Below are 14,229 nucleotides of genomic sequence, written 5' to 3'. Positions count from 1 at the left end.
CCTGCATCAGAAAATCACCAATAATGACAAAAATATATATTTCCTACAGGGAGATAGTACAACAGCTTCAGCTTCAATTTCCAACACCTCCAAGAGCCAGGGCGGAGGAATAATCAGGTCAAAAAAGTTGCAATGGTTATTGTGCTATATGGAAAAGTGATTTATATTAGTGTGTTGACTGTGTATCCTGAGATCTTCCTAAATTTACTTATGAGTTCTAGAGATTTTTTTAAATTTCTTTGAATCTTTTTGCATAGGTAACTATGTAAAGAGGGTCATTATTATTTTAATTTATTTATGTAACTGATACCTATATTTCTGGCTTAATTCCACTGCCGTGTTGAATAGGGATAGTGAGAGTGGACAACCTAACTCAGCTGGATCTTAGGGGAAGACACTCAGCCTTTGACTATAGCCTGTGGCATTAGCTCTGACTTTATCATGGATGTCCTTCCTTCATCAAGTTAAGCTCCTTCCTACTTTCTATTTTCTGAGTGTTATATTTTCATTTTTCTGTTTCTGTTGTGATGATTATAAATTATTTAGTATGTTAACATTGTTTCTTTTATTAATTATGAAATATGACTCTAGTCTTTTTTTATTGGTGTTTGAATAGTGATTTACAAGATTGTAAGATAATCGCGGTATAATTCCACACCATTAGTACCACCAGAGCTCTGTGTTCCCATCTCCCTCCAATTCTCCATAGTTCTCCCAAGGTCATGGATATGTGTCATGGATATGTGTGTGTGTGTGTGTGTGTGTGTGTGTGTGTCCATTTTTATTCGCTTCTGTGGCCTTGCATTCACTTCCTCTCTAAGTCACACCTACACCTATTACTACTTGTGAGTATCATTTCTTTTGCTTCTTCCCTCTAGATAAGAGAAAAAGCATCTGGCTTCCTCAGATTTTTCTTTCCTCCCAAAGATTCCTATAGCCAACATCATCATACTCAATGGTGAGAAACCGAAAACATTCCCACTCAGATCAGGTACTAAACAAGGCTGTCCATTTTCACTGTTATTATTCAATATAGTGTTGGGGAAGTCTTTGTCATAGCAATTAGGCAAGAAAAACAAATTCAGAGGCCAGATGATAGCGCAGTGGGTTAAGCACACATGGCACACAGCGCAAGAACCTGAGTAAAGATCCAGGTTCGAGCCCATGGCTCCTCACCTGCAGGGGGGGGGGGTGCTTCACAAGTGGTGAAGCAGGTCTGCACCTGTCTATCTTTCTCTCCTCCTCTGTCTTCCCCTTCTCTCTCCATTTCTCTCTGTCCTATCCAGCAACAATGATGACATCAATAACAACAAGGACAACAAAAGGGAAAAAAATAATCTCCAGGAGCAGTGAATTCATAGTGCAGGCACCAAGCCCCAGTGATAATCCTGAAGGCAAAAAGAAAGAAAGAAAGAAAGAGAGAGAGAGAGAGAAAGAAAGAAAGAAAGAAAGAAAGAAAGAAAGAAAGAAAGAAAGAAAGAAACCCAATGAACTCCTGGAGCAGTAGAATCACCCTCTAGGCATTGAGCCCCAGAATAAACCTGCTGGGGAGAAAAAAATCACCCCAAACTTTAAAAGAAAAAAAAAGGAATTAAAAGGATACAGATTGGAAGAGAAGTAGTCAAACTCTCACTATTTGGAGATAAGATAGTATACATAGAAAACACCTAAAGAATCCAGCAGGAAGCTCCTGGAAATTATCAAGCAATATAGTGAGATGTCAGCTTACAAAATTAATATACAAAGTCAATGGCATTCCTTTATGCAAATTGTCTATCCTTTTATTGTCTCCAGGGTTTATTGTGTCATCCCTGGTATTAATCATTGTGTCTCCCTTCTCTTTTTCTTTGTCTATGAGTTTTATGAATTTTACTTTTTCCTAAGAAGCAGATTTTGTTTTTTTATATTTTATTTTTTAGTTCATTACTTTCTATTCTTATTTTACAATTTTCCCTTCATGTTTTTTTTTAGTTAATTAAGGTATAAATTTGGATTATTGAAGTGAGAGTGTTCTTATTTCTTACTCTAATCACTAAACACAGTAACTTATCTCTAACCACTCCTTTAGCTGCATCCCACAAGTTACCATATGCTGCATTTTTATTTTAATTCAGTTTTGGGTATTTTCACTTTGTCTTTGACCCAATGATTAAGAATGTGTTATTTAATTTCAAGTGTTTTGATATTTTTCTACTTACTCTTATTTGATTCCCAGCCCAATTTCATTATGTTCATATAACATATTGCGCATGAGTTCAGTTTCTGAAAATGTGTTGATGCTTGTTTTACAAGTGAGAATTTTGTCTTGATGAACGCACCATATGTGCTTGGGAATAAGTCTGCTTGGGAATAAGTGGTGGGTGCAGAGATGCTTGCCACACATTTGGTTCTTGCATGAGTAACTCAGCTTGTGCCCACTTGACACACAACCCAGTGAGAGTCCTTCACACTGTCCCTTCTCAGCCATACTCAAGACATTCTGAACTCTCAAGGGACTGTCTTTTCTTCATCTAGCTAAAAAGTGTATCTAGAAGCTAGACATTGTGTAGGGCAAAGTGCAAGGGGATAAAAACTCATAAAAGGGTATAGTTCTTACACCAGACTTTAATTACATTCATGTCAGAGAGATTAATTCCCCTTAAGAGTTTTGGGTGTACTATAAAAGGAAAGGTCTCACCCGAGTAATGAAGCTGAAGGGTTGTCATTCCACACGTGAAGTCTCTGGATACACACTGAGGTGAAGCATGTTGAGATGGCAATCGTTGCTTTGGTTAGGTTGTGATCGGCGGATGCTGGAGCAGCAATTACAGAAGCCAGACCCTCTACCTTCTGCAACCCTCAACGACCCTGGGTCCATGCTCCCAGAGGGCTAGAGAATGGGAAGGCTATCATGGGAGAGGGTGGGTTATGGGGATTGGGTGGTGGGAATTGTGTGGAGTTGTACCCCTCCTACCTTATGCTTTTGTTCACTAATCCTTTCTTAAATTAAAAATTTAAATAATAAAAAAAAAATTCACACACTGAATCTCAAAGCAATTGTAAAAATGTAAAAAAAAAAAAAAGAGTTTTGGGTGTTTCTTCAGCTTCTCCACCAACAGACTCACAGCTGTCTCATATTCCAGTTTTTTTGCTTATTTCTGAACTTTATACAAACTAAATCGCATCATACATGTTCATTTGTGACTATCTTCCTTTGTGCAACTTAATGTTTGTTAGATTCATCCCTGCTGTTGACATAGCATTAGCTCACTTGTTTCCATTGCAGCTTAGTGTTTTCTTGCACCAATATCCTCACTTTAAATATATACTTTATTGGTTATAGTTATTTGTTTTTTTCCTAATTTGGGAACCACTAAAAATAATTGTACAGCTATAAATAAGTTTTCTAATGCAATTACTGATGTTCTAGTATGAATGCCCCTTTAAATACAGTAAATAATGACACTGTATTTTTCTAAGGGGGTATACAAATTTATATTCCCACCCAAAGTGCTTACATTTCCCTGGAATTCTACATCTTTGTTGCCATTTGTTTTAGACAGTTTTTTTTTTTTTTAGTATTTTTCATTGAGAGAGAGAGAGAGCAGAGTGCTGGTCCATCTTTGTACCTTAAAGTAGTAGGGTTCATACCCAAGGCCTCACACATTTAAAGCATGTACTTCTGAGTCATTTCTCCAACCCCTTGGCAATTGTTGCAGTTTTTTAGTCTTAGTTGACATGTTGTATGATCTTCAGGTGGTTTAAATTTGCATTCCTATGTTTACTAAATAGATTGACAACTGTGGTATATGCTTATTGTCTATTTGCATGTCTTCCCTTTTGAAGTCTATTACAGTCTCATGAATCATGATAAAGTTGTAAATTTCATAAATATTGTAGAATTCAAGTGTTGACTAGATGTGAATTCATTATATAATTCAATATTTTGTGTATTTGAAAGTTCTCAAAATGTTTTTTAAAAGTCCATGGCTACCAAACATTATATGTTGAGTACCCAAGTCTATAATTGGGAAAAGTCAGAATATATTTATTCTTTCAGAAGTAAAATACAGCTTTCTACGAAGATGGCGCCGAAAGCAAAGAAGGAAGCCCCTGCCCCTCCCAAAGCTGAAGCCAAAGCCAAAGCTTTGAAGGCCAAGAAAGCAGTGCTGAAAGGTGTCCACAGTCATAAGAAAAAGAAGATCCGCACGTCACCTACCTTCCGTCGGCCCAAGACACTGCAGCTCTGAAGACAGCCCAAGTATCCTCGGAAGAGCGCCCCCAGGAGAAACAAGCTTGACCACTATGCCATCATCAAGTTCCCCCTGACCACGGAGTCGGCCATGAAGAAGACAGAAGACAATAACATACTTGTTTTCATTGTGGATGTCAAGGCCAATAAGCACCAGATAAAACAGGCTGTAAAGAAACTCTATGACATTGATGTGGCCAAGGTCAACACCCTGATCAGACCTGATGGAGAGAAAAAGGCATATGTTCGATTGGCTCCTGACTACGATGCCTTGGATGTTGCCAACAAAATTGGCATCATCTAGACTGAGTCCAGCTGCCTAATTCTAAATATAACTTTTCACTGTATATATTTATGTTTCTTGTCTTCATGTGAATTTTCTGGCTGGGATAGAGGGAGGTCATACACATTGTCCTAGCTAGGACACTAAACTCTATCACCTCTGCATGGTTTTCTGGGGGTTGGAACTTGCGTGTGTTGGATATGACCCAGTTGTGGGATTAAAACAAAAAAGTCCCTTCTGAAAAAAAAAAAAGTAAAATACAATTAACCACCCTACATCACATAGTCATTATTACTCCTACACGGATCAAGTACCAAAGATATATAGTTTCCCCAAGCCTTAAAACAGAAACTTGATTGACTATAGAAACCAAAATTAGGGCAGATTACTAAGATTCTATTTTTCTTCTTGAAAGGAGGTCCTTGCATAATTTAAGTTCAAATAGGGGAGTAAACTACTTACAAAAATTCATTATGAAGGTGTATCCCTTGAAGGGCAAACCTAGTACAAGAATGACATCTGTTTTCCTAGCCTGGAAAATAAAAAGTAAGTAAGTGCTCACTTGTCACAGAATTAATGCATGAACTGAGTAAGACAAGTCAATGAAAAAGAGTAGAAAACACTCTAGCATGTACATGTCCAGAGAGAGAGAGAGAGAGAGAAAGTAATGAGACCTGAACCTAACAGTTGGTATCATTCCTTAAGAACCCTAGTGGGGACTCTATGCAATCTAATATCTAAATCTTATTTCCTTCACATACATACAGATGTGACCACATAGTACTCCCTATGTGTTATATCCCATATGCAAATTCATAGTTGTAATAGCAGATTCCTGGTGGATCCAGTTTGCAATGTTTTATAGGGTGACAATCTGATGAGTCACCCCAGTGTATATGGTATGTATAAGGACTAAGTAACAGTATATCTGGCTTCATAATGGGAGGTAGAAGGCTAGCTTTTTGAAGGCATATAGGATTTAGAAGGTAGTGCCAAGATAAAAGTGGTTATTTTGGACAGACACTCCCACACCCTTTGCTTCTCTTAATTATAGTTAAGTTTGTCTTTTAGGTTCTGTGTCCATTTACATGTATTTCCCATCTCTTGTATCCTAGTGGTCAATGCAAATATGGAACATAAAAGAAGTCCCCAAGACCCCCACCTAAATCATGTTCTTGGATGAAATGACAAGCCCTGTATGAAGATCCTATATCCCTTGGCAGATAGAAAGTGAGTAAGGTACTGGACTACATTTTGATTCATAAAAACAGATAGTAGTTATCCATTCACATTGTAGTACAATTTCACTTCCATGTGACTTGTTCTGGAGAAAGTCTCATTATATAACTAAAGCTTGGGGGGGATGTAACTATTAGACTTGCCAAAAGGGCCTTGCTCAGCATAAATTAATTCATAGCATGCATGGTAAAGAGGATTGTTATTTTAGAGTACAGTTGATGTCTCAGTTTCCACTTGTGCATTCCAAAGTAAGATGTAAGTTAACATCTTTGTATGAAATGTATCCACATAAAAACTTAGTGTAGAATTAAACAAACTTTACAAAGTGGATCTTCTCCTCCACTCAAGTACCCACAGGGTCATTCCTTGGCATCAGAAGTTTGATGTATGCCTAGAGAGACAGTATGACTGGTTAGGCAAAAACACATTCGTTCCTGAAGCTCCAGAGGTTCTAAATTTAACCCCCAGCACCACCATAAACTAGGGCTAAGCAGTGATCTGGCTGAAAAAAAAAAGACTAAAAAAAGAGTCTGATGTATATTTGGGAAAATATATCTCACATATATTTATCATAAAATTGTGAATATTATATTCTTACTTTACTTTAAACTTTCTGTAAGGCTTTGTCTAAGACTGATGTCATTTATACCTGAACCATTTGGTAACACTGGCTGATGAAAGTCTCTGGGTCTCAGCTTCTCCCTGGAACAATGTTTTCATTAGTGATTCAATTTCTTTAATAGTTATGTGACCATTAGATAAGTTGCACTCATCAGGAATTTCATAACATTATCTGCAATTTAAACTTCATTAACTCAAATTTGTTTTCTGATGTATTTTGTCTTTTCATTTTCATTTTTTGTTGTTCTTGATATTGATACATTTTCCAATGTTTTCTTTTCTACATCCTTCTTGGAAATTTATATATTTATTATTGTTTTCAAAGAAGCAACCTGGTTTTCATTTCTGGTCTATGACACACTTATTTTCTATTATATTAGTTTATGCTCTGGTTATTTTCCATCTTTTATTTTTTTAATTATTCTACTTTTTGACATCTTTTAATTGGGGGGATTAATGGTCTACAGTAGATACAGTTGTTGTTACATGTGTAAAATGTCTCAGTTTTCTGCAAAACACTCCCACTCCCAGGCTAAATCCTCCTCCATCATCATGCACCAGGACCTGAAACTTATCTGCCACCCCCACCACCACACCCAGAATCCTTTACTTTGGTACAATAAAGTTCCACATTGTGTTTCCCCTTTCTGTTCTTATTTCTCAAGTCCTGTCTGTTCTTATTTCTGAAGTACTTCTCATGAGTGAGATCATTCCAAACTCTCCCAGCTTCCTCTCTGCCCTGCATCCCCAGAGTCCTGTTCCTTTCTTACTTTTTTGTTCTCATTTGTTAAATTCCATCTATAAGTGAGGTCATGCAGTATTCAACCTTTACTTTCAGGCTTATCTCACTTAACATGACCCCTTCAAGCTCCATCCAAAATTAGGTGAAGAAAGTGACTTCATCATTCTTAATAGCTGAGTAGTGTTTCATCATGTATATAGCTCAATTTTTTAAATTTTTATTTATAAAAAAGAAACACTGACAAAAGCCATAGGATAAGAGGGGTACAACTCCACACAATTCTCACCACCAGCACTCTGTGTCCCACCCCCTCCCTTGATAGCTTTCCTATTCTTTAACCCCCTGGGAGTATGGACCCAGGGTCATTATGGGGTGCAGAAGGTGGAAGGTCTGGCTTCTGTAATTGCTTCCCCACTGAACATGGGCATTGGCAGGTGGATCCATACTCCCAGTCTGTCTCTCTCTTTTCATACTGGGGCGGGGCTCTGGGGAAGTGGGACTCCAGGACACATTGCTGGGGTCATTCGCCCAGGGAAGTCCAGTTGGCATCATATTAGTATCTGGAACCTGGTGGCTGAAAAAAAGAGTTAGCATATAAAGCCAAATAAATTTGTTCACTAATCATAAACCTAAAGGCTAGAATAGTTCAGATGAAGAATTGGGTGGCTTTGTTTTATAGAAAGTTAGTAGGCCTATTTTAGTTATATTCCAAAGAGCCCATGACTATACTCGTTTTTTGTTTGTTTGTTTGTTTGTTTGTTTTCCTGAGCCTGACAGCTGGTATACAGGTGGATCCAAGTTATTGTCTGGGGAGATGATTTCATGGCTAGAAAAAAGACCAGAAAGCTGGCAAGAGAGCAGCTCCAAAATATGGGAAAGTTGTATAAATATTGTTGACTGTAATCCCCATCGATTTGGTCTGATCTAGGGCCCATATTCAGCTTAGGAGCCTATGTGACCTCTGCATCCCTGTAGATCTGAGCTCACATTCTATGGTCATGAGTAGAAACATTCCAAGCTTCCCCAGTTTCAGGACCCATCTTCCTCAGGTGGAACATAGAGTATCTTGTCCAGCCTCCCTTCAGAGGATGGAAAATTCTCTCCATTTTCTTAGCCACTCACTGTTGTTAGATATCAAGGTTGCTTCCAAGTTTGAGCTATTACAAATTGTGATGCTATGAATGTGTGTAGATATCTTTGGATGTGTGTGCTTGATTCCTTACAAAATATGACAAGAAGAAAAATTGACAGATCATAGGGTGGGTCCGTTTCTAGCTTCCTGAGAGATCTCCAGACTATTCTCCATATGGTTGGGCCAATTTATATTCCTGCCTTCAGTTCAGTAGAGTTCTTTGGGGCCAGATGGTGGTGCACCTGGTTAAGTGCACATATTACAGTACCCAAAAACACAGGTACAAGCCTATGGGCCCCACCTGCAGTGGGAAAACTTCACAAGTGGTAAAGTAGGGCTACAGGTGTCTCTCTGTCTCTATTCAAAAATCAATCAATTCATTTTTTTAATTAAAGGAGGGTTCCTTTATTCCCACAAACTCTCCAACATGTGTTGTTACTGTCTTTCTGATGCATGGCATTCTTACAGAAGTAGAGTGTCTCATTGTTATTTGCATTTTTTCTGTCAATCAGTGACTTTGAGGATTTTTTTCATATGTCAGTTAGCCATTTGGATATCTTGTTTTTTAAATATTCTATTCATATCTTCTCCCCACTTTTGGATGGGGGTGTTTGTTTGTTTGTTGCTGTTGCTGAGTTTGGTGAGCTCTTTATATATTTTGGTTGATTAACATTTTGGATGATGTAAGCATAAATGGTCTTCTGCCATTCCATAAGGAGTCTATTTGGGTGGTGGTTTCTTTTACTATGCAGAAGCTATCAGTTTTCTTTCTATTATTTTCCTGACTAGTACATCTCTGAAGAAATATTTTCAACTCATTGTTTCATTTTGTTGAAAGTATTCAATATGGTTATTTTTAATCTGTAATTAACAATTCCTGGATCCAGGCCCCTCTGAACCTATTTTAATTGTTCTTTCCTGCTTGATTATTTTGTTATTGTTATTTACAAGGTCTGGGGTATTTTCCCTATACTAAACTGGAAAGTGGGAGAGGTAGAGCACTCTTTATTTAAGTGCCAAAGGGTCATGCTTTTCATGAAATATTGGTAGGTGTTTTCAAATACATGTGTCTTTGTTTGCTATTAATTGTTAGGTCCATTTCAAGAGGTTTTGGATGACTTCTGGGGATTTTTGAGGTATTGTTTCCACCACTCCCCTGATGAGTAGGCCAACAGCACTATCACGCAGAGATGAGCTCTCTCCTTCATTTTTAATTACCGTAACTGCAGAGCACCAGCACCTTACCCCTGTCTTCTCCAAAGACCATGTGTATGTATGATCCTCCTTGTCAAGTTCAATGTACATTTGAATGCCACCTGCAGTGCTTGTCTTTGCTCTATCTCTTGGACTGGAATCCAGTCAAGGCCAGGAAACACAGTACAGGCACTTTCTTCCCAAAGGTCTAACCATTCCTGGCATGGAGGTAATGTCACATCATTTCTGCCTGGTTGGACCTGACTGGACAAGTCAAAACTGGATTTTGAACACTATGCAAGTGAGTATTACTAGTTCCTTTGCCGTCAGACCCGGTGACAAGATAGGATACATCAAATCAACTCAGAGCCCAGGTGGTAGCACATCTGGCTAAGGGTAAAAGGACCTGGGTTCAAGCCCCTGGTCCCACCTGCAGGTAGAAATCTTTAGGGGTGATGAAGTAGAGCTGTGGGCATCTCTCTGGCTCTCTCCCTCTCGATCTTCCCCTCTTCTCTCAATTTCTCTCTGTCACTATCCAATAATAAATAAATAAATTTTAAGAATAAAAAGATTCAAATCAATCTCATTGCAGACTTCTGCTATTCAGTCATTATAGTGTGATAGGAGGATGAAATCCACAGTGAGATTAGGCCTCTATTAGGAGGTAGGGACTTTATTTTTAGAGTAAGTCATGAACATTTTTAAATCCATTCTTCTGGCAAATAAGGCATCTTCTATATTATTCCTTGCTGTTCCTGAGCCCTTGTAGGACTAATTCTATCTTTTGGACACTGCTATGTATGCTTTACCCTTCTTGGACATTGCAGAAAGTCTCCCCCAAGCTCTATAGTGAAAACATTCATAATTGACCTTGAAGAAGGCAAAATGCTACATCCCTCTCCCCTTCCTGAAGATTTTTCTTACTTCAGAAGGAAGTATCTGTCTGAGGATTTTACCTGTCTATTCTTAATTCAGTTCCCCATCAGCTCTCCTGGAGCCCAGGCAAAACTACATTCATCAAGGAATTACCATGCCACATGGCTATTGAACTCAAATGAAAACCGTGCTAAGTCCAGCTGGATTGAGTGTGCCCTGCAGGAGAATGCAAGCCTCACAGTGTAAATATCAATTCTCAGATCTAGCATTTCCAAGGGCATCAATTAAGATGTATAGGAGGCCTTTCTAACTTGGGACTCCAGGTGTGCTCCTTTGTGCAAAGACTGGAAATTTAAGTGATTTACTGAATGGAGAGAAAAGTCCCACCTGCAGAACTTTGTCCAACCCATCAGCAAATGTTATGGGCTCAACCTTAAAATTTTCCCATTACTGATTTATTTCTCACTACCCCCCTGCTGCTTCCAATCATCATGAACTCTCACCCGGACTCTTGCAATAGTCTTCAAAATCATATTACTGTCTATTTTGTCTCCTGGTGCTAGACTAATTTTGACACTGTAGCTTGGCCAATTCTTAAAAAAAAATAAAACTAAGTTAGTGACAGGAAAACAGTTTAGCCAAAAAAACATGCAACTCCCCATATAGGAGGCCCCAGGTTTGAGACCCGGCACCACATGGGAGCATAGTAGCTAGGCAGGGAGATGTTCCACAGGTAGTGGAGCAGTGCTGTGGTCTCTTTCTCTCTCACTGTCTCTCCTTCTCTCTATCTGACTCTTTTTTGATTGTGTCTGACCATCAGACCAGGTAGGACATAGAACTATCAAAGAATATATGAAAAGTCATTTTAGCTCTGAGGCTTGGAAAATCTTTGTGAAAGCCTCTTCTGAGTGTCAGCTTAGGAAGGCACTTTTGCTGGACTCTAATTGCAATGATACCTTTCATCAGGTGATGTCAATAAAATCGCTCAAATATGAGTCCAGTTCCCAGATGGTGCTGTGGGAAACTTTGGTGCTATTTTGTCTTCCTCTCTCTCCCTCTTTCTACATAAAAAAGTTAGCCAGGGCAGGTGGTGATGCATCTGGTTAAGCGCACACATTACAGCGCACAAGGACTCAGGTTCAAATCCGGGTCCCCGATTCAAATGGTTAATACATTTCTAATAATGACTAATAATGACTTTTTATTTAAAATATTGACTCTACTAAAAGTTTAGGTCAGGGAGAACAGAAGCTACTGTTGTAGTGGTCTTCCTTTATAAGATACAGCTATATGCAAATAGCTTAAAAGGGCATAAATTATAGTGAGGTCATATATGCTACAGCAAATCCAAACAAGGGGATTTTCAAAATTAACCCAATTGCCAAATGATTTGGTTATACCTATTGCCTTCTTAAACCCTAAGACAGCAGGAACCTTCCCCTTTCTCTATAAAGCCCATATTTCTCCCAGGCCTGGAACCTCTAGGGTGGGGCTCACTTTCCTGCATGCTTCTCCCAATTCATATGAACTGATAATGTATCTGCTGATCACAACCCAATCAATGCAACAAGTACCACCTCGGCTTGTTTCATTTCAGACTGCATCCAGAGACATCAGGCATGGAACGTCAACCCACCAATTTCATTACTCTGGTGAGACCTTTCCTAGCTCTTAGGACTCCTTAATTCTATTTCTGGTGATATACTTAACAAACCTAAAAACCCAGATATAGACCAGGTCCGTGAGATAGGGCATATGTACATGTATCCATAAGTTAGGAGAAAATATATACCTTAAAGCAAAAATGCACAGTAGTTTTTGGTGAGTCAATAAATGTAGCAAGCAAGCAGAAATACCTAAAAAGACACCATAAAGTACCTAATGAAACAGTTTCTACTTAGACCTAGATACCCTCCTCACCTACCTCTTAACGCACTTCCCTCAGTCACTCCAGAACTAACCTTATCAAAGTAAGGACTACAAAAGCTGAAAAAGGGCAAGAGACTGGCATACTTTAATGATGACTTTTCAGTCACTAACAGGCCACCCCATCACCTGGGGCCCTAGTCAGGGAGTCCTGTGATTCCCACACAGACATGATGGGCCTAGACCTTTAACAGATTCTTCTCACAACAGTCACTGATCATCTCCATGAGGAACTACATAATGAATCCCTCTGTGGGCTCCTAGAGGACCTGGGCCTCAATGTGGATCAACAAGGGTGGGGGGTGTTTCATTCCCTGAAGGTAGGTTGGATAGCATACTCTGCCTATCACCTGAGGAAGATGGGTCCTGAAATTGGCACAGCCTGGAATGTTCCTAGCCATGACCATGGAATGTGAGCTCAGACCTACAGGGATGCAGAAGTTGCATAGGCTCCTGTACTGACTATGGGCCCCAGATCAAATCAGTGAGGTTTACAGTTAACAATATTTATATATGTTCCCTATGTTTGGGAACTACTCTCTTCCCTGATCCTGCTTTCTGGTCCTTTTTCCAACTATGGCCCCATTCCCCCAGACAATAACTTAGATCACCTGCATATTAGATGTCAGGCTCTGGCAAAAACTAGTAAAGTCAAGGGCCCCTTGGAATATACCTAAAATAGACCTAAAAGCTTTTTCCAAAAAGGAGACCCCAAATCTTATCTGCAACATTCTTTCCTTTAAGTTCATTATTAATCAACAATTTGTTCTGCCTTATATCTTAACTCTTTTTCAGCTACTATGTTCCAGATGATACCATGAAGCAAACTTGACTTGCCTGAGCCAATGACCCCATCATGTGTCTTGGAGCCCCGCCTCCCCAGATCCCTGCCCCACTAAGGAAAGAGAGAGACAGGCTGGAGTATGGATCAACCTGTCAACACCCATGTTCAGTAGAAAAGCAATTACAGAAGCCAAACCTTCCCCCATTCTTCACTCCACAATGATCCTGGGTCCAAATTCCCAGAATAATAAAGAATAAGGAAACTATCAAGGGAGGGGATTGGGTATGGTTCTGATGGTTGGCACTGTGTGGAAATATACCCCTTTCACCCTATAGTCTTGTCAATATTTTCATTTTATAAATAAAAATTTTTAAAAAGATGAGGGATGAGAAGAAGAAGAGAAGGAAGATGACAACGATTCACCTTTACCTAGAACTGGAGGCCCATGTTGCTTTAGAAGTATATACAAATGCCCTTGGACCAGACTTTTGGACTCTTGAAAAATACTCACACACTAAGTTCTTCCTGGGCAGATAACCTCATAAATGTGTCCTGGAGCCCCACCTGTCCAGAGCCCTACGCCACTAGGGAAAGATAGAAACAGGCTAGGGGGATGGACTGACCTGCTAGTGCCCATGTTCTGTGGAGAAGCAGTTATAGAAGCCAGACCTTCCACCTTCTGCACCCCATAGAGAATTTTGGTTCATACTCCCAGAAGGGAAGAAATAATAGAGGAAGAAGACCAGAGGTCTCTGAACCACAATTCTATCAGTACCCAGAGCAAGAAGCAGAAGAAAAGAAGGACACTTGAAGGTAGTAAAAGGTATAGATGTGACTTAGAAAAGAAAAGAAGGGGGCCAAGTGGTGGCGCACCTGGTTGACTGCACACATTACAGTACACAATGACGTGAGTTCAAGCCCCTCGTCCCCACCTGGAGGAGGAAAGCTTCACAAGTGGTGAAGCAGGGCTGCAGGGCTGCAGTGCTCTCTCTCTCTCTCTCTCTCTCTCTCTCTCTCTCTCTCTCTCTCTCCCTCCCTCCCTCCCTCTCCCCACTCCTTCTCAATTTTGTTCTGTGTTGGTATGCATGAGACCCCTTCTGTTTCATTGGTTTAATACCCCCTGCTTAACACTGTATTCTATTTACATAACCACTGTATTCTATTTACATAACCACTGTATTCTATTTACATAACCACTACA

At 39.5% G+C, this 14,229-nt stretch overlaps 1 pseudogene; it reads left to right on the top strand.

Annotated features, from left to right (window-relative positions):
* The first annotated feature begins 4,054 nt into the window (after window positions 1-4,054).
* Window positions 4,055-4,586, top strand: LOC103120088 (large ribosomal subunit protein uL23-like; annotated as a pseudogene).
* The last annotated feature ends 9,643 nt before the right edge of the window (window positions 4,587-14,229 follow it).

This window comes from Erinaceus europaeus, chromosome X (assembly GCF_950295315.1).
Source record: "Erinaceus europaeus chromosome X, mEriEur2.1, whole genome shotgun sequence".
Classification (NCBI taxonomy): domain Eukaryota; kingdom Metazoa; phylum Chordata; class Mammalia; order Eulipotyphla; family Erinaceidae; genus Erinaceus; species Erinaceus europaeus.
The sequence above is the reverse complement of the archived record's forward strand: the minus strand, read 5'-3'. Positions and strand labels throughout refer to the sequence as shown.